Genomic DNA, 22015 nt, shown 5'->3' on the forward strand with positions numbered 1-22015 from the left:
CTTTACCATGAACATCAAATGAGACTGGCTTTCCTTTTGATATACATCATGCTCATGGAATGCCTCTGCCCACATAACTTTATTTATAAGAATAACTTTTTTTTTTATTATGAAGTACCAGATGCTTATTGTCAAGCTTTTGAAACCAGAAGGAATTTTTTAAAAAGTCACACAAATTATCCTCCCCAGAAATATCTAGAGATAGAAGTTTGGTATTTTATGGTTGTCCTTAATTTATAATACATGTGTATGCTCATGTATGTATGTACATGTATACATTTATGTGTTGCTTTTCACGCAGTTTTCCCATAATATGATTTAGTAGTGGTATAATACAGCACTTGAAAAGTCTTTTATAAAATTAGTAAATAATTTTGTTTTCTCATAACACCATTGTTATTTACAACATTCTCTCTAAAAAAATATTGCCACAATGAATAAATATTTACATAAGCTTTTCCTTCATCTCATGATGATATATTCCACGAACTGCTGAATGAAATAAAGACAAAAATGTAGACTCTTATTCTGTAGCCAAACATCCATTTTAAACATTCTACTTTTGTTCCTATTTTGCTTTACTTAGCCAACTATTTAAGTTCATACGAAGAATCTTGTTTGTGATGAGGAAGAACTGTAGTTGAATAAGCCAATTAAAAGTGACACTTCTTCCATGAACCCTCAGTTTGTTCTCTATAGTTAAGAGTCTCTTATGATTTGCTTCTTCTTCTTTTTTTTTTTTTTTTTTTTTTGCTGTAGGGAGGTGGGTGGGGATGGGCTAGATGGGTGATGGCGCATCAAGAAGGGCACTTGTAATGAGCACTGGATGTTTATGTAAGTGATGGATCACTGAATTGTACATCTATAGTCAATTTTACCATAGTGTTAACTAACTAGAACTTAAGTAAAAATTTGAAAAAAAAAAAAAAAAAAGAGAGAGAGAGGGACGCGGCTACTTACAATAACCTTAAGGAAAAGAGACCAGTGATTAGATCTCTGTTGTTACGATCTTCGGTCAGGCATGCTACTCTAAAGATTCTGAATCTTAGATCCAGTCCAGGATTATTTCAGTGAATTTCCTGTGTTTCAGCTTGGGCTGCTATAACAAAATACTGTAGACTGAGTGGCTTAAGCAACAGACATTTATTTCTCACAGTTCTAGTGGCCAGAGGTCCAAGATGAGGGTACCAGTCTTCTCTGCTCTGGTGACAGCCTCTTCTTGCCCTGCAGATGACCACCTTTGTCCTCACATGGCTGAGAGCTTGAGAGAGCAAGCCCTCTGGTCTCTTCTTTAAGGACACTAATCCCATCATGAGGACGCTTGACTGTCTAAACCTGATTACCTCCCAAAGGCCCCATCTCCAAATACCATCATATTGTGTGTTTGGGGGGAGAGAGGCTAGGACTTTAGCATACGAATTTGGTTGGGGGATGCAATTTAGTGCATAGCATCCTGTTTCTTCAGATCATACAGATGAAGGTCAAGTCTTTCTCCTCCCAGATGCCCCGGGTGGGTGGTACAATGGCAGTCATACAATGGTACAAGAGAAGCCACTACCCCACATACTCCAAACCGTATGCCTCCCAAAGGCCACTGGATTATTTTTAAGAATCACTTGCATATGAAAAAAAAGTGTGGAGAAATGGACAGATTACTTGAAGGAAATAGTTCTTTATTTCTTCACCTTCAATAAATAGGTCTGTGCTTTAAAAACCTGAATGAAAATGTCAGGAAAAACTACTTCTTAGTGCTTTCATTCTCCAGCTTTATTCAGGAATCATCTGAGACCTCAAACTCAATCCCAGCTCTTGTGTCTGAAGTTGGTAAGAAGGCTTGAATTTAGACCTTGACTTTCTCCAACACTCATGGCTTGCACTCTGTCTCTGAGTCTTACTCCCTTATCAGATGCCTTGAAAATGAACTGCCTCAGTTTCACCTTAGCTTTATGCAGTCCTTTAGTTATTATTGGACTACATCAGCCAATCTGAGAAGTTCATGACTTACTCTTCTTTATTTTTTTTAAAAGAATATTAAATCATTTATTCATAACACATAATAATGGATGATACACAAGCTTTAATCCAAGCTATAGCTTTATCTGATACCATAAATTCAATTTAGACATATTGCATAGGATATGCCAACAATCATATTAACAACCAAATAAATTCCAGGACTTTGCTTGGGTGACCCTTTTAATGGTGAACTCTAGGTCACAACACATTAACTGTCAGTTCAACCACACCAATGTTTGTGGAGACAATGGCTTCTGTGCCCAAGCGGGTTGCAAATACATGTCAGCTGGAACCTGGCATCACCCTGAAGGAATCCTAACTTCATACTGTTTGTGTAGTTCACCAAGATGGCTTTAGAGTGGACTAACTTTACACAGCACATTAAAAAAAAAAAAAAAAAAAAAAAAAAAAAAAAAACATTTATTCAGCATCATAATCAGATGATTACATTTAGCAATCAACAGCATGGGTGCGAAAAAAAATTCATTAAAACCCTTTGTTGGAATGCTTTACACTTTCCACAGAACAGAAACTAAAATAACCTGTTATACAATTAGTCACAAATACAGTCCTCGTGTTTTTTGCCCATACACATGAGTATTGTCTAAAACATGTCTTTGTAGCAGCTAGGCCCTGCCACCACTGTGCCTGTCTGAGTTCACAAATCTGTTGTAACCTGCAGCTTCCCTGTCACTTCTCTGGCTCTCCTCTCCTGCTAAGCTTTGTTTCCTGGCAGTAATTAAAACCTTCTGACACTGCCATAGCTACTGCTGCTGCTGAAATAGCCATAGCCACCTTGGTTTCATGGTTTGGCAGAGTAGTGGCCTCCACCACCATAACGGTCAGAACTTCTGCCTCCAAATTTCCTCCTTTCATGAGTCCAAAATTTGAAGACTGAATGTTGCAGTTGCCAAAATCATTATAGCTTCCACCACCTCCGAAGTTGCTTCCATCATTACCAAATTCATTGTAGCCATTCCCAATGCCACCATTTCTACCACCACCCCAACTGCCACCAAAGACACCTCGCCCACTGAAGTTTCCTTCGTGACCAAAGTTGTCATTCCCACCAAAACCACCTCCACGACCACCACTAAAGTTTCCAGAACCACTTGGACCTCTTTGGCTGCATGAAACACTAGCCATCTCTTGCTCAGATAGAGCTCTCCTTACTTCACAGTCGTGGCCATTCGTAGGATGGTATTTCTGAATGACAGTCTTGTCTACAGAGTCATGGTCATCAAATATTACAAAAGACAAGCTTCTCCTTTTGCCGCTGCCTTGGTCAGTCATGATTTCAATCACTTCAATTTTCCCATAGTGTTCAAAATAGTCTCTTAGACGTGTTCTTCAGTGTCTTCTTTAATGCCACCAACACAAATATTTTTCACAGTTAAGTGGGCATGAGGTCTTTGAGAATCTTCTCTTGAAATTATTCTCTTCTCTTTGGTTCCACACCTCTTCCATCCACTTTGCATGGCCTTGCATTCATGGATGCATCCACCCCCTCCACAGGGGCATACGTGACTGACCCTAAGCCTCTGTAGAGTTTGGTGTTTGGCTCTCTCATCCCCACACAATCTGTAAGCATTCCCCATTGCCCAAAATGGCTCCTCAGATTCTCATCAGTTTTTCAAAGCTCAAACCTCCGATGAAAAGCTTCCACAGCTGTTCAGGCCCTTTGGGAGACAGACCTAGATATGAGGGTGGTGGGAGGGGAGACTTTAACGATGCTTCCTCAGCAGTGTCCAGGGGCAGAAAGCGACTTACTCAACTTAAAAAAAAAAAAAATTTCCCCTCCAAGTATACTTTCTACAGTACTAGTCTAAAAATTTAGCATGGATTATACTTGTAGATCTAGGTTTAGAAACACATTTTCCAGGAACAGTCACTAAATGATTTTATCTGCTTGATTTCCCCATCCCTTATACTTTATGCTCTGGAATCATTTCACATCTCTTTTGGTCAAAAATCATAGAAATATCAATGTTGATAATAGCAATGTCAACATTGTATTTTATCATTTCAAAGTACTTTCATAGGGATTAATATATTCGACATTTATGTCAGCTCTGTGAGATCTGAAAAGAATTATTCTCATCTTCATATTACAGATGAGAAAACTGAGGCATATTCAGGACATGGTATGTCCTTAAGCCTAACAAGGGACGAAAGCAAAATTTCAGAGACTGAATCTGGGATTTTTTTTTAATTAAAACTTAAAGAAAAGAAGCACACTCTTGACAACACCTCAGAGAACTTTCCTTTATTATTAGTTGTTCCATGCATTTATGTTTTAACTAATCACTTGGAGTTAAAAGGAAATTAGAAGTTTATTTGCCTGAATAATCTCAAATCACTATGTGCATTCATACTAAAACATCCTTGTGTTTTTTCACATGTAAGAGATTTTTAATTTGTACCACATGAAGAGGTAGTCAGTTGTCACACTTTACATGCTGATGTTCTGTTTGATAGCAATCTATTTTTGTATTTTCTTTTATAACTGCTATAGAGTCCTTGTATTTGTGCAAATCCATTTCCATTTTTGGAATCATTAGGCATGCATAATGTAGTTCATTGCTATCAGAATTTCATGCTTATGTAATATAATTGACTCATAATAATTAGTGGGATGCTTATTTTTGCCTGAAGTTAGAAATTTTCATTTTTTTTTCCTTTTTGACTCCTGGGTCAAAGATATAAAGCTAAGTAGAAATTTGTATACTTATCCTGTGGATTTCCAAAGTTCCAGAATATCTAATCAATTTAAGTCATTAAATAGTTCTTTTTTTTTTTTTATTTTTCAAAATCTGTAAATTCAGGAAGATATAAAACCCTTCAGATGTAATTAAATTAAGAAATTATATTGTATTTCACATTGCCTAACATTCTTATTATCAACATTCTTAGCCTATATACTCAAAATAATTTATTAAAATTTAATTTTAATCACTACATTGCTGGCATTTAAAAAAGCAAGACTTTTTTTTTTCTTTTACCTCATCTGTTCCCAAACTTACTTCATTTGTGCATTCATGTCTCAACTATGCATTCTAAGTGTCCGATACTCAGGTAGGTAATTGAATAGAAAACTAAATAGGTCACGTCCTTGTATTGACTTTATGTATTACAGATTCTAAAGGAGTAGGTGAAAATAGCCAAGGTAGAATATAAGAAATACTATAACAGAGGTACGTGTGTGTCACTTTGGTAACACAGAGGAAGAGGAAGACACACCCCATCTTCAGGTAGATTGGCTGTTGGGGAAGCTTTCCCAGAAAAAGCTGCTTTTAATCAGAGTCCTACAGTATTTGGAACAGTTTGCCAGATGTATGGTAGGAAATAGGGGAAAGGCACCAAAAAAAACCCCCAGATATCTTAATGTTCATGGATTTTTCAAGCAGAGGGAGAAAAATATTATTTGAAGAAAAGGAAGGGTATGTATGGGGCAGGTGGCTTAGCTGGGCGGGGGCGGGGGGGGGGAACTTCTAAATGTTAAATTTGAAAGGGACACCGAATGAAGTATGGTTAAATGGTGGGTGATGGGACAAGGCAGAATGTGACTTACATTCTCCTTCCACACCCTAACAGCTGCTTCACCTTGGACAAATTACTCGATAGCTGTAAGTCCTGGTTTTCATATTTGAAATGTGTGGATGAATATGTACACACGTATGTACCATTTATGGGTTTTTCAGGTTTAAATAAAATAATAAAATGTATGCGGTGAACATAGTGCTGAGTTGTACTCAAATTTCAACTATCAATACTGTTATTATTCTTATTGCTACTATGATTAGTAGGGCTTCATTCCATAGGAAGATCATTCCAGCAGCTGTGGAGAGAACTCAGTGGTAGGGGAAAACACTGCAGGCTAGGAAATCTCTTTATGGAGTATTTCATCCATTCTGTCTACAGAATAAAACAGAATAATAATACTGATAATAAAACAAAAATATTATCTAAAATAATTTTGTACCCCATACCAGATAAACAGAACCAATATTTTAGACACACACACACACAGAGAGAGAGAGAGAGAGAGAGAGAGAGAGATAAAAAGAGACAAACAGAGGACAGAGATACAGACAGGGAGGCAAAGAGGTAGAGAGAAACTTATTTTAAGGAATTAACTCCCGTGATTGTGGGGGCTAGAAACTCTAAAATCTGCAGGGTAGGTGGCAGGCTAGAAACGCAGACAGAATTTCTATGCTACAATCTTCTGGCAGAATTCCTTCTCCTTCCAGAAACCTCAATTTTTGCTCCTAAAGCCTTTAACTGGTCGGCCTTCACATTATGGAGGATAATAGGCTTTACTCAGTATCTACTGATTGTGAATGTTGATCATATCTAAAAATATGTGTAACTTCACAGAAATATCCAGGCTGGTGTTTGACCAAACAACTGAGCACATAGCCTTGCCAAGGCGACACATAAGATGAACCGTCGCAATAGGGCTAATGAAACCAAGGTTTAGCACACTCAGGTGATAACATGTGAAGATGTAGTGGTATAACATGTAGTGGATAACATGTCGGAGATGTAGTGATAGTGGAAGCTGGAACTGGCATTCAAACCCCTGGTTATATGACTTCATATTCAGAATGTGTCACCCATCAGCTGTCCCATGTCCTAATAGGAGTAGATATGGGAAAGAAGGGATCCATGTGAAAACTATGACTATGTGCGGGAAATGAGGAAGCAGAAGGAGAGTAAAATTATTTCCTGTGGTTTATTTTTAATGATTAAGTGACTGGTACAGTGATTCCAAGAAGGGGCGATGGTGGGGATGAAGAAATGGTCTGTTTTGAATCAGGTAAGTTTGAGTCCTGCGAAGATCAACCTGTTACCTCCCTGAGTGGAAAAAAAAAAAAAAAAAAAAAAAAATCTTGGATGGAAAAAAAAAGCATTGTTCCTTGGCCTCCTTCCTTTCCAAATATCATCTCTGCTGCGTGAAATGTCTTTCCACATTTATCCACACACAGCACCCAACTCCTCCTTCAAGTTTGAGATAGACTAGTGTCTTCCTTGTGAAGTCTTCTGAGTTTCCAGGCACACTTAGTCATCTTTCCTTGTGCCTCTATAGGGCACAGCTTTGTTAGTGCTGTCACACTCCACAGCAACCTCCTGGAGATGGGGACCCATGTCTGACCCAGCTTAGCAACTCACAGAGTGCTTGGTCCTCAGCACTGGACAATAAGCCACCACTGAATGAATAAATATTGGCCTCCTCATTTTATTAATATAAGTATGCATATGGTTGATCAGGAGTATAAATTATTGCGATGTACTTATGGATCCTTTTAAATAGTCAGCATAAGTATGAGATAATAGGTTGACTGTCATATAATGTGTAACTATAACTATAAAGTAAAATGTTGTCCCTGAGCTCATTCATATCTCTGTTTGGTCTGTCTCAATGCTGACCCCAAATTATATATCATTCCTATATCTATATATTAATTTCCTTTCATACCGAAATGGGCAAACTAGTCTTTTGTACTTTTCTTTTCTTTTTTTTTTTTTTTTGGCATCTAGCCCATGAATTATTTTCCTGAATTAAAATAAATAATAAAATAAAATAATAAATATAATACTTTATTTTTTAATTCAGGAAAATAAGGTGGCTCTCTAATATTTTGATGTAGTTATATAGCATTGTACTACAACTTAAAATTTTATAATCAAAAATTGTTCAAATTCTATTAACTAAAATTTAGTTAATTATAGCAACTTTAGAAGTACATACTCTGCTCAAACTGTAATGAATATTAATTTATTTGGAAGGAAGAACAGGTGTGGATTTATATGTTATATTCTGATTTTTTTCCAAAGTATGTATTCACTTTCAAGGCCCTGAAATTCTGTCTGTCTTTGCAGCATTGGACACATCACAAACAGGTCAGATTCTTTTAGGGGCACATAGGTGTCCAGTGAAATTGTGCTTGGCAGTTCACATACCTGGTGCACACATGAATGACTGACCACAACATCTCTCTTCTCAGTTAGAGTCACTTTGTGATTCATTTTTGCATCTGTATATGGTTTTCAGGCCAAAAAATCAATGGATTAGCAGCAACTTTGAGCAGCACAATGGGTAAATACATAGGGTTATCTTTTATAAAGACCTTAAATTTGAGTAATACTAGCATATAACATTCCAGAAAGGGAAATAGAATGCTCACTAACTTTTGTAAAAAATAATCATTCCATTGTAGTAAATAATGGAAATGCACAGATAACTTTATTTATAACCCTCAACTTTAAAGAAGCATAGAAAATATACATTTGTAGATAAAAGCATTTTTTTATTTTTTAATTTTTTTAAGTTTCTTTATTTATTTTGAGAAAGAGAGAGAGCACGAGTGAGGATGGGGCCGAGAGAGGGAGAGAGAATTCCAAGCAGGCTCCAGGCTGGAAGCTCAGAGCCCAATGTGGGGCTCGAATGAACCTATGAACCATGAGGTCATGACCTCAGCTAAGATCCAGTCACAGCTTAACCGACTGAGCCACCCAGGCACCCCTAAAAGGATATTTTTTTTAAATTTTTTTTTCATGTTTATTTATTTTTGAGACAGAGAGAGACAGAGCATGAACGGGGGAGGGTCAGAGAGAGAGGGAGACACAGAATCTGAAGCAGGCTCCAGGCTCTGAGCTGTCAGCACAGAGCCTGACGCAGGGCTCGAACTCACAGACCGTGAGATCATGACCTGAGCCGAAGTCGGACGCTTAACCGACTGAGCCACCCAGGCGCCCCAAGGATATTTTTAAATAAAGCATATTCTAATGTTAGAACTTTATTGTTCTAGTTACCCTTACCTAATGTGTTCTAGGTGAAATGTTAACTTCTTTATTCACTATTCTTTTACTAATTCTTTGTGTAGTGTAAATATTCTTAATTTTAAGCCTCTAAATAAACATAGAATTGCTAACTCAATAACAGTCTGTGAAATATAAAATATATTCTGTTCAATCAAAACTTTACATGTTCTTTATTATATTGAATCATTAAGTTATGTGGATAAATCACAAATTATAATGAGGTTATTTTATTCAATCCTAAATATATATTTTTTCTATAAATGTATCCTAGTCTTAAAATTAATGTGCATATTTGGATTAGTGTGTCTTATTCTGAATCTTCTCTTAGTTTTAAAAATTCAGATTTGTTTTAGCCTCTAGAGTGTTCTCAAAGAGTGCCTCCAGGAAGTTTCTAAGATGTCAGCCCTTTCTCCCTATCACATCTATAGTTTAAGGCATTTTAAGATGCTTTACATAATGATGTTGCCCTCATTTCTTTCTCTCTTGTATTTCTCAACTTTCTTTCTTGTAATAATTCAACAAACATTTACTGAGTGCCCACTAGGTGTCAGACAATCTCCTAGTAATTAACAAAAAAAAAAAAAAAAAGAAAGAAAAAAAGAAAAAAAAAAGAAAAGAAAAAAACCTTCCTTGATATCTTCACATATGTGGAAAGAATTAAGACGAGAAAGAGTAGTGTGAGAAAGAAGAAATTTTCTGCTATTTTCTCTTTGAAAATGTTGAAGTGGCCTGCTTCCTGAACACTTTCCAATTGGCACTGGTTTTACAGTTGATGGGATTAGAACACTATTTCTTTAAAAAATTGGTTTTGTGTAACAAATTAACACAGTAATGTTGTAATTACTCTCTTAAAGACTCATTTGTAGAAGATGTTGTATTGTTCACCCAGAAAATATTTTAAGGAAGTTTGTAAACAATATATTTTTCTATTTATTCATAAGACATTGTTGGAATGTCTACTATACAAAGGTCCTTTATACAATTTCTGTGAAGAAAACTTAAATTAAAAAATGGTACCTATTCTCAAGGAACTTACACGTAGCAAGAGAGAAATTAATATAATCAAGTTGGAATGCACATGCAAGCTGGAATGTGGACTTTATATTCTCAGTCAATAAAGACAGAATTTAGGTGCCAATATAAAACTTAATTCCATTCTTACACCTTTGGACAACTTCACATTAAAAACTCTGTGGCATGAGCTATAAGATTTTGTTCATTTTAACTAAAGATATGCAGTCTTAAAAGAAAATAAAAGTTCAAATTCAAGATTTGTTGAATGTCTTGATATTATATTCCAAAAGAGGTCCATTTCTTTCTTATGCAATGCACATTATTTTCAAAATGCTTAGACATGTTTCTAACTGAAAAGAGGCTTCAAAAAACTATAAAGTAAAGGCAACTACTTTATAAAAGGATTTTACAAATGCCTGCTTTAAAAGAAGACAAATAGTTTAAACGGACAATATGCTATAAATAATCATAATTTACATGATTCTAAAATAAAAATTTAATCTACAAATTCATAGGTTGAATCTTTTTTAGATAGGTAATTTCCAAATACATATCTTTGAAGATTCTTTATTATATCTTTTCTAAAATCTTCTGTTTCCCATGTTTCTTGTTTAATTGTATTGTTTTACTTTGTTGCTTTAGTCTCATTATAAAAGTTTTTTTTTCTAATATTGGGTGACTTTTGTTTAATCACTATCATTATTATTAATAGTAGCAGCAGTAGTCGTAGTAGTAATACTTGGAAATCCTATTCTAGTTCTAATTTGCTGTAGTCTGTTCCTAGATGTTATACAAGATGGACAGCATGTACTGCTCCTACTGAGAAGTATGTGCCAAGGTCATGTCCTCTGGATATGAACTGTTCATCCCCTTCTGGGCATAATTAGCTTCTAAGAACATTTCTCTAATCTCTTCATTCTCAGGAATGACACTGCTCCAGCTCTAGATCAAGTACCACTACGGTGAGTTCTGAGCAAAATGGGAAGAACTCAAATGGTCTAGCCATTCCAAATGTATCTCCGCCATTAGTAACCTTGACAACAAATGTTTCCAAGGCCATTGCTCCATCTCAGGAGCATTGACTTAGCTTGGCACACTCTAATGCCACTCCTACTTTTGCAGTAATTATATGCTGTACATGCTCTGGGTCATGGTTTCTTCAGGTTTGAGATGTGAACATGTCTATGTTCCAAATGTTAGAACTCCCTTCAGTATTTCTGTAAAGTGACGTCATTTTTTGTTGTTTTGTTAGACATCTATAGGTTTATTCTTACCTGTGAACTACCTTTCATTGAATGTTAAGTGACAGACAGAGTATATATATTTCTCACTTTATTATTTTTTTCCAGTGTTTTACCTCTTGTTCATGTTGTAAACCCATATTTATCTTTCAATACCCTGAACACTGTACTCTTTTTTTTACATAATTTGTTGCTTTAATAAAGATGTCGTTATTTGAAAATGTGTTTCTTTATTTGATTCTTTGTTTCCTTTCCTCAGGGAATGGCAACAATATTCCCTCACTCTCCCTACACAAAACTTTAGTCTTCATTTCCTCTTTAATCCTATTTCCTCCATTTAAACTATCCAGTAAGGTTTTCATAATCTGTTTGTTGTAACCGTTTTTTTTTTCTTCTAATACTTTATATTAAATGTTTTCAAATTTTCCTTCACTGTCTATTTTTCACTATCACTGTTTGTTTATACATCTACTGTTTCCTGACTGGCCCATTGTATTCATTTTGGTGGTCATTGCCTTGTTTAATGTGCCCCATAATGGATTTATTTCACAACAGATAATTTTTTTCATAAAATGCAAATCTGATCTCATTTTCCCACGAATCTCCAATGCCTCTGGAGAATGAACTATCATCCTAAATGGAGCACAAAATCCTTCATGATTTTCAGCTTTATCTCTTTTGGCTTTATCCTGGAATCCATTAAATTTGGAGTTCTTTGCTCTGATTCCCCAGGCTCTTTCTAATATCCTTGATTTTGCATAGATCTCAACTGAAACATCTAATCACACTAGTGTACACACATGGATGCTTCTTCAGAAAGATAGTCTCCAGATATTTCTTCAATACATATTGATTATGGATACTAAATGTTGAGCAAGTGGACTCTTGGTACCATTATTAAAACTCACCTTCCCTCTTGTTTTCTAAGTATTTCATCTCTGTCTTTAGGTTTCCCATATACTTCTTGAAGAAAAGACAACAACAACAAAAACAATAACAACAACAAACTTCCTCAGAAAAACATATAACAGTCCACTGGACACACCCTTTTTTTCACTCTTCTTATTCAGCACCAACCTAAGAAATTGCATTGGTGCTTCACCCTCCAGTAGAAAATACAAATCAGAGTTAACTTTCCAGTGTCAGATTGAGCCATATAAAATTAATAGTATTTTCTTGGTCAAAAATGTCAGATTTTGCCAATGTTATGTGATTTAACCTAGTATGTGTAGTATTTCATTCTACAAAATACTAGCAAAAGCCATTGTCTCTACCTTGTTACATTTCCAGTGATGATACGGTACTGCTGAGAGTTTGGTCTATCAGACACCTCACATGCTGAGCCACCACTTAATGTGTATTTGATTCAGATAAGATACCTTCTCTGGCTGAAATGGCTTTAGCACTTTAAAGAAATAGACTTTATTTTTTAAAGCAGTTTTAAGTTTACAACAAAATTGAGTGGAGTACAGAATTCCCATTTACCCTTCTGTCCCACACAGGACAGCCTCTCCCCACTATCTGTACCCCCTGACTAGAATGGGACATTTGTTATAATCAATAACACTACACTGGCACATCATAATTGCCCCAGATCCTTAGATTACATTGAGTCAACTCTTGGTTTTGTACATTCTATGGGTTGTGACAAAGGTCTAATGACAAGTATTCACCATTATAGTGTCATACAGAATACTTTGACCACACAAAAAGTCCTCTGTTCTCCACCTATTCATCCTTTCCTTTCTATCGCAATCCCTGGCATCCACTGACCTTTATACACCTCCATCGTTTTGTCTTCTCCAGAATGTCATATAGTTGGAATCATATGTTATGCAGCCTTTTCACATTGGCTTCTTTCCCTTAGTAGTGTGCATTTAGAGATTGTCTGTGTTTTTTCATGACATGATGGTTCATTTCTTTTTAGTGCTGAGCCATACTTACTTATACATCCATCTACTGAAGGACATCTTACTTGTTTATAAGTTTTGGCAGTTTGGGGTTTTTGTATGGACATATGTTTCAGCACACTTGGATCAATACCCAGTGCATGATTTCAGGATGGTAAAAGTAAATTTATTTTATAAGGAAAGACCAAACTGTCTTCTAAAGTAGCGATGCCATTTTGGATCAGGCTTTTACCACTTTTGCTTGCTAGGAGGACTCGTATACACTATTTAAATGGAGCCCAGTTATATTTTTTTTTATGAAATTCTCACAATCTGCAGATAAATAGGCATTTTTTATCTATTCTACCAGAAAACTTATTTTTTAAGCATATATTAAATAGATCCCAAATGAAACGAAATCTAGGAAAAGAGGGCAAATGTCCTTGTAAGGGTCAACTTACCTGAGAAAGGTTATGGTATATGATGGTAACTCATGCCAAATACCACACCTGAGTAATTGAGGAAAGCATGTTTTATGGAATATATATTATAGTTCACTTACATCTTCTTTCTGGACTCAGCCACACTAGTCTATGGCTGCATACAAATGAATTAAATTATAGGTTGCTTAGAGTTTCTCATGTGGGGGCCCTGATCTATTTTGGCATGAAGGGCCTGTCTGAGCACCACATGGGAAGAGAGACTTCCTACCCTCAACACTGAAGCAGTATTTGGCAGACTGGGAACAGCACAGTGCCCTCACACAGGGTGCTTCCTGTTAGAAACAGCTGCAGAGATGGCAGAAATCATCAGGGGTCGGGAATTTGACTGGAGGAGGGGACTGGTGACAGTTTTATCCCATCTTTGAAACCATGACCTTTGAACAAAATTCTTAAGGAGTTGAGACCAGCACGTAGTGATGTCCAAGAATCAGTTGATTTGCAACTCATCGTTATGGATTAAGGATTGATAAAAATTACTCAGGAAAAGGAATCTGTAGGAGAATAAAACTTCAAAATCAGTAGTAGGCAGTGCCTTTGAAATATGGTTAGTATGATAAGTATGAAACAGAATCTACCAGTTATAGGAATAATTAGAGATCAAATAAAATAATGCATATTATTATACTTTGAAATAGCATCCTACAGAAAGTCAAGTATCATTTATTACAGAAACAAATATCTTGTAACTATACTTTAAAAACAATTAAAATTACTGCATTTTAATGCAGTTAATATCCCTTAATGGTTAAGATTAATATAAGAAGAACTTAAAACATTATTTCATCTAGTATGTAAATACAAATGTAGTTATTTGTTTCAATTTTATATATACTTTTTCTAATCTTGTGCAATGTTTGACATTACTATTATCGAAAAGAAAAAAATGAGTTCACATACTGCAGTACATAACTGGCCCGAGGAACTAAAAAATTCAGTGAAAGTGTTCAGGAGGGCTAACTTGTTACAATTTTTAACTTTTCACGTTGAAAAAATCATCATCATTAAATTTTAAAAATGTATTCACATGTTTAAATGCTTGCCAAACTGACAGCGAGTCTTTAAATATTATTGTTTTCCTCATCATTACACCAAGTGACACTGACAGCAACAAGGATATCTGCCAAGACGAAACATTTGTTTTTTCTTGCTTAAGAGGTAATAGAGGAGGGCCTAGAGATTCCCCAAATACTCAAACCTAGAGGAGATTTTAGAAAGAGCTGTTGCATCATTTGAAATTTCAGAATGCTTACACAAATTTATTGTAATATAGATTTGAATTGTATGTATTTTCTATGAGAGTAAAAAATGATGGTATGCATTTGACTGATTAGAAAAGATTGTTAAATACAGTAGTGGTTACAGCATAGATTCAGGTGTGAAATTTACAGTGTCAAATCTTATTTTGACAAATTATTATCTCAGTGACCTTGGGTAAATTAACAGTACCTCTTTCACTGAGATGGTATGAGGATTTAATGAGTTGATAACTGTAAATAACTTAGAATAATGTGTTCAACACTCAAAATCAATCGGTGTAACTTACCTCATTAAGAGAATAAAGAATAAAATCGATATGATCATCTTAATAGATGTAGAAAAGGCATTTAACAAAATCTAAAAACGAGTCATAATAAACACCTTCAGTGACTTAGTTATAGAAGTAAACATCTTTAACATGATAAAATATTCCATGAAAAATCTATAGCTAACATAATACTTAGTAAACAGACTACAAATTAAGCTGACTGAGAACAAAGCAAGGATGTCTGTCTGCTCTCACTACTATTCAGTATTGTGCTGGAGTTCTTAGCCAATGCAAAAAGGAAAGAAAAAAATTAGTTCTGACAAGAACAGAAGAAAAAAAAAATTTGTTTTGCAGAAAACATGATTGTTTTTATATAAAATACTAGTTTATCAGGAAAAGCTCTAAGATTACTAATAAATGAATTTAGCAAGATCATATGGTTCAAATCAATCTGAATGACTTGATTATATTTTAGTATACTAGTAAACTATTGGAAATTACCATTTAAAAACACCACCATTCACAATAATTTTTAAAATTCATATATATGTATATATAATAACGGTAAGCCCACTAGAATGAAAATTTTAAAATAGAGCAGAGAGAAATTAAAGAAGGTCTAGATAAATGGAGAGATAGTTTATGTCATAAATTTAAAGGATTTAAATACTGTTAATACACAATGTAAATACTGTTAATACACAAGTCCTCTCAAAAATAATATACAAATTCAAGGTCCATCCCTGTAAATAATCCAAGAGGCTTTCTTATAGAAATTGACAAATTGATTTTAAAATGGACACACAAATGCAGAGGACCAAAACAGAAGACTTACACTACTTAATTTTAATACCATAGTTAGTATAAATAATTAGGAAAATGCAGTGGTGGGCAAATAGATCAATAGAACATCATAGAGAGTCCAGAAATAGACATAAACAGATATAATCAATTAAATTTTAATTCAAGCACCATGGTAATTAACTGGGGAAAGGCTTTTCTCTTCAATAAATGTTCTAAAACAACTGAAAATGTGCATGAGGGGAAATGAATCAATGTCCCTACCTCAAATGATTGATAAAAATTAAATTGAAAAGGATAATTGAACTGAATATAAGAGTTCAAACTATAAAGCTTCAGAAGAAAACTTAGGATGATATCTTTGCAACCTCTAAGTAGGTCAAGATTTCTTTTAAAAATACTAAGATTATTAAATATGGAATAAATCATGGATAAACTAGACTTTATAAAATTTATACATTTCTACTCCTCAAAATACATACTAATAAAATGAAAAGGTAGTCCAAAAATTGGCAGAAAACTAAATAGATGTGAGGTTGTCAAAACTTGTATCCAGAATTATCTATATCTGTGTTTGCATGTGTGTATATGTATGCATATATCTAACAATTCAATAATAAGGACTACAGTTTATAAAATGTGCAAGAGACTTCTGAATCCCATGAAAGGGTGCTCATGAGGGATGCAAATTAAAACCACCACGAAAAAGTACTTCACTTTCATGACTAATATTAAAGCCTGATATTATCAAATGTTAGTGAGTATGGGTGCTGTTGAATTTCAGATACATTTCTTCTGGGACTATAAGATGTTACAGTCACTTCAGAACATAGTTCGGCAGTTTCTTATAAACAAGACCTTTACTGTGTATGACCTATCAATTCCAACCCACTAAATATATGACTCAGCAGTTACTCCCAAGAGAATATTCATAAAAGCTTCATTCATTGTAATCAAAAGGGAAAAATGACATTAATATCCAGTAATGTCTTTATCCATTAATGGGTAAAGAAACTGAGGCATTCATGCAGTTCATATCTAGTAATAAAATGGACCAACTGATGCATGCATGACAGGAATGAATTTCAAAATTTTGTGGTAAGGGAAAGAGGCCACTCACAAGATGATACATCTTGCACGATTCCATTTATATTAAACTCTAGACAGGCAGAACTAAGTAATGGTGACAGAAGTCAGAAATGTGTTTTGCACTGGAGGACTGGGGAGTATGGATTCACTGGCATATGACCTGATAAGTATACAGCAGTGATGAAAATGTTCTACAGGTTAACTGGGGTGAAGATTACATATTTCACATATTTGGCGAGCCCCCCTCCCAAAGTCCTATAAGTAGAACACACCTTATTAAAAAAGAAAACAGTCCACCTGAAAGCAAGATATTTTAATTCGTGACTACTGATCTATACCAAAAAACTGTGATAAGGAATTATTATATATAAAACCACATTATGATATCTATATAATTATATAAATATATAATTACAAGTAGTTATAAAACAGTTTTATATGTATACACATAACAGCAATATAAGGGGATATGCATATATATATATATATATTTTTTTTGGTATGAAAGTGTCTACATATATACAGGTGTGTGTGTATATGTAACATAGGTAATATGTCTCCCAGAATACATCAGTAAATGTTAAAAAGATAGTTAAAAATGAACAAGAAAATTCAATATATATTTTAGTACATTTTAAAGCCTGATCTTCTTCATTCAACCACATGTTGAAAAGTTTATGTGAATATCAATATATTCAACTACATCTTAAAAAGCATGTTTATATATTTATATATTATAGTCATTATTCCTCCACACCTAGGTAAAGCTTATTTTTAATATGTTGGTGATTCATGCAGATTATTTTAAGGAGATAAATTTGGTTTGTACATTATTATTTTCAAAAAAGCAAGGAGTTTCTTTCTCTTTATTATAACAGAATAATGTGGGTTTTTTTTTTCTTCCTTGTCCTAAATACTCTAAATAATTACAGTCTAAATCAAAAACACACTTAAAACCTTGGTAAGTAAATATGCCTTTGCTTCGTTTTTCTCTCCATCGGCAAAAAACAAAAGAGCAAGTATTAACTAACGTTTCCTTTAATCTTGTTCTTTCCCTATAATTTCAAATACACTTTTTTAAAATAATTGAGACACTATGAACCAAGATATAAGATGGTAGAATGTTAAGAAAGACTTAAGCCAACGAGCAAGCTTTGACCAAAGGAAAAACACATATCAGCTCCCATGAGAGAATGTGAGATTGATGGAACTGGCCTTAATAATACCACTGCTGATAACTTTGTGAGAATATATGAGAAGCCTATGTGGGAGGAATGGAAGGAATAGAACCCAACACTGGAGCAGCCACTGCCCTTGTGTGGGAGAAGACAAGAGGGCACACATTATGACAGAACCGGCTGGAGAAATGATATTACCTGTATTGTTGTTTCTTTGCAAGTTGACAAGAAGCATCTTACCCTACTGTTGGCTCACTAAGACAAGCAAGCACAGCCGATGCCATATGGCAGAGTAAGAATGGGACAGTTCTGGAGCTCATATGGATAATTAGCTACCAGCAATATGTAAAGCAAAGTATGTCAGTGTCTTCCTTCTTCTTTTTCCAGATCTACCTCCCATTAAGCACCATATTCGGAATGCTTGCAAATCACGACAGACAATTGCAGGCTAAGGATTGTGTAGTGACCTGAAACAGAAGAGATGAGAATTCAAGGACTTCCATTGTTGAGAGTTTAAACTACTCCATAATACTGCTGCCTTGGCAACCAGTTTGTGTGACCAAGCAGTCTGCAGGGGACTTGAACCGACATTAGCCTCTCCTATAAGGCACAAGTGCATGCAAGTTCCTGATATGACTCCCCCAACTACCTTGTGATAAATATTTTTCCGTCCTCCCAAGGTCTTCCCTTTCTGTGTCAACATGTACTGGACATCTAATAAACTTACTAAGACCTGACTCCTTCAATCTAAATTGACCAATCTGGCCTTAGACCAGGAACCACAAAGCACTTCCCCTGTGGACCCTGATAAAAGCCTGTGCCCCAGGTACTGTGCCACTCCTGCCTATACCCTCTCTTACCCTTTTATGGGCCCTCAAGGTGTAATGTGTACCTCCTGCAGGACCCGTAAATTGAACTTTATTTCACTTTCCCTTGTTGTTCCCTGACTCACCATTGGACACTTTACTCAACAAATGCTAATTTAACAAAGTCACAATGATTGGTTTCACCAACAGTACTGGGCAGATTGAGTCACATTTGCTATAGACCCCAGAGAATGCCTTTCAGATGCAAATGGTTTTCTGACTGATGCTCCCAGGTGGGTAATTCTATATGAGAAGGATCCAGTGCTTGCTGGCCTTCAGTTGTGCTATTTTTGGCTGCTTTGCACCAACTGTGCAGGGTTTTACATTGTACTCTCATCCCCAAATACAAGTTCTGAAAAAAGGCACAAGAATCCTCCTGAATCTCAGAGTAGTGATCATTGGAGCCAGTTAGAGGGGCCAAGAATGTGCTTTCCACCTATTAACACCTTGTGGAGTAAAATTCCCAAAACATTGTTAGGTCTTGGGTATATTTCCTGACTCTAAGCACAAACCCAGCTGCTGTCTGTTATGAGAATTGACTAAGATTTTTGCAGGGTCCTGGTGCACTAGTTAATGCCAGGACATGAGAATGCCAACCCCAGCCCAAGTGTGGGCTACTGTGAAAAGGTGCCAGGCAGAGCTCTTAGAAGACAGAGAGGGAGATTCCCCTTCCCTGGCCATTGTGTTTGGGAACTCCACCAAGACTCTGAGTTCTAACCAGTATGGTTGGGACACCCTCACTACTCAGGAAGGCAGGGCCCCTGACAAAGGCGAGAGTGGCTGGGGCACATGGTCTCTCTCTCACTGCATACCTTGCTGTCATACCTCATCTCCCGACCACATGAATATCACAGGTCCCATCCCTGGTGTCACAAGGTCTAATAGCTGAATACAAATGGCTGAAACACCTAGTGCCAGCTCCCCTAGAACTTATGAGGAAGTTATAAAGCTTCTTACTAAATCTATAATGCCCATGGAAGGAGTAGGTACTCCTCAGTGTGACAGCAGAACAATGTGCCAAAGTTCCAGTTCTACATTCTCAAGGCCTAGGGGCCAGTCCTAAAATCTTGCCTCCCCAATTCCAGGGAGGTCAATTGGGACATGCTGGGGAGGAAAATCTGACTTCAAGTCAAGCTAGCTTCTGGAGACATTCCACTCTGTGGGATTTCTGAGGATGCTCTCCCAGACTTACAGCTGCTAACACTATTTATAGTAGAGAGGATGGGCCTCTGTCCTGCGTAAGATCAAAGGAGCAGCCACTGAAGTTAGCTGACCTCAAGGGGTTAGCATTCACCTGAGGGCGTCAAAGTTCTCCTCCTTGTAAAATATCAACTCACAAGCTTTGCGGTGGGCACAGCACATGTTAGATCTCTTCACTTTTGAGAAGCAATACATTACACATTTTCTCATTCCACCTAAGTCTACTCATGCTCTTGGGGTGCCTGGGTGGCTCAGTTGGTTGATCATCCAACTCTTGGTTTCTGCTTCGGTCATAATCTCAACACTCCTGAGTTCAAGCCCCACGTTGGACTCTGTGCTGACAGCGCAGAATCTGCTTGTGATTCTCTCTCTGCCCCTCCCCTGTGTTCTCTCTCTCTCTCTCAAAATAAATTAATAAACATTTTTTTTAAAGTCTACTTGTGGTTTTAGTTGCAAATCAGTGTCTTTCCATTGGTGAGAACCTCAATAAACTTCCTTGCAGCTGGCCGCGCAAGCCTTACAGCAGGCCCTGCCTTGACTCCCTCGGGGCTCAGACTTCTGAGTTGAGCCACAGGTGTGACTCCACCTCATGGGGACTAAACATGGTTCTATCTGGTTGCCCACGAGGTTCTGGATGAAACGCCTTCTCCAGATAGCAGCCAGGTACATATCACTCAAACAACAAAGTTTGACAGCCCACTGGACTCTTTACAGACAGAGGCACTATCAGTCTCACAGTTCATACTGCTTCACACAAGTCCCCAACCGCCTTGGGTCAGGGATGCAAACCAATAGCCTCAGCATGGCTACTGAGGTCTCACTGTTAAAAAGGAATGGGGTGCCATCGGGAAAGAGTTAATTTGGTGTCAAGGGCTTTTCTAGATAATAGGAGGATGTAGCATCTCCCATGCTCAGCCTCTTGCCCACTGACATTGAGGTGGGTATTCCCACAAGGGGCCCCTCTAGCAGTCAGGAGAACTGGAGGCCAACTGGCTGACGTGGAAAGGGAGTCAGTATTCTTCAACAAGAGCAGTGCCACCATCCTGCACGATGTAGCCTGCTGGCAGACTGCATCATTTTGTCCTGCTAGTGGCATGTCCCTAGTTGAGGATGCCTCCTCCTGGGTTGGCCCATCTGACAAAACTGACTGAATCGGTGGCAGCGAGCTTGGCTCTGCAACAAGCCCTAAAAATAAAATTCCAAAGAACACATTTTTTACTGATCCCCGGGTGGTAGCCAGTGGGCTCACAAGTTGGTCTGGACAATGACAAAACGATAATGTCATGATTCAAGGGAAGTCTCTCAAGATACAGCCAACTCATAGGGCTGGTTGTGATCCCGGGTGTTTGTGCACATGTGCCAGCAAGCACCAGAAGCACATTGTAAGAACATTGCAAACTCCTTATCCGAATTGCGTGCTAGTTCCAAGGCCCCACATGAGCCACCTCCTAGAGAGTCAGTCACAAATCCAGATACTACTGTTCCCCCCAGAGGGGATACACCTATTAGAAGAGTGGACCCTTATTACATCAGGCAATATGGGAGTAACGGAACTCTCTGACTGGGCATAGAGGTGCAGATCCCCCTTCACTCTGGCTCTAGCGAATGTGGTGGTAAATAATTGCCCATTTTTGTTCCCCCCCAAAATCTGGAAGGCTCCCAAGTGGGGAAACGTGCTGCTGCACTACAGACCCTAGTCAAGAAAGCAAATTGATGTTTTTGAACCACTGCACCCTCCAGGGTGGCTGGTTGGTATGCAGCTACCATCATTGATACTTTCACGGGATTCCTGGATCACTTCCTCCAGAAATCCTGCTTCCCGTCATGTAAACTCCTTCTTAATCAGGTATGTGTTCATCTTCTCAGGC

The 22015-nt window shown here is 36.8% G+C and overlaps 1 protein-coding gene and 1 pseudogene across 1 annotated transcript in view; both read right to left on the reverse strand.

Annotated features, from left to right (window-relative positions):
* Window positions 1-2509: 2509 nt before the first annotated feature.
* LOC132680101 (heterogeneous nuclear ribonucleoprotein A1-like) lies at window positions 2510-6616 on the reverse strand (annotated as a pseudogene).
* Window positions 6617-17402: 10786 nt separating this feature from the next.
* Window positions 17403-22015, reverse strand: part of LOC132680702 (cadherin-10) — a 172736-nt gene continuing 168123 nt past the window's right edge. The window contains exon 14 of the transcript XR_013554672.2: window positions 17403-18548. The gene's annotated coding sequence lies outside the window, so the exon portion shown is untranslated. The remainder of the gene's footprint in view (window positions 18549-22015) is intronic.

The sequence above is a fragment of the Panthera onca genome, chromosome A1, assembly GCF_046562875.1.
Source record: "Panthera onca isolate mPanOnc1 chromosome A1, mPanOnc1 haplotype 2, whole genome shotgun sequence".
In the NCBI taxonomy this organism is placed as follows: domain Eukaryota; kingdom Metazoa; phylum Chordata; class Mammalia; order Carnivora; family Felidae; genus Panthera; species Panthera onca.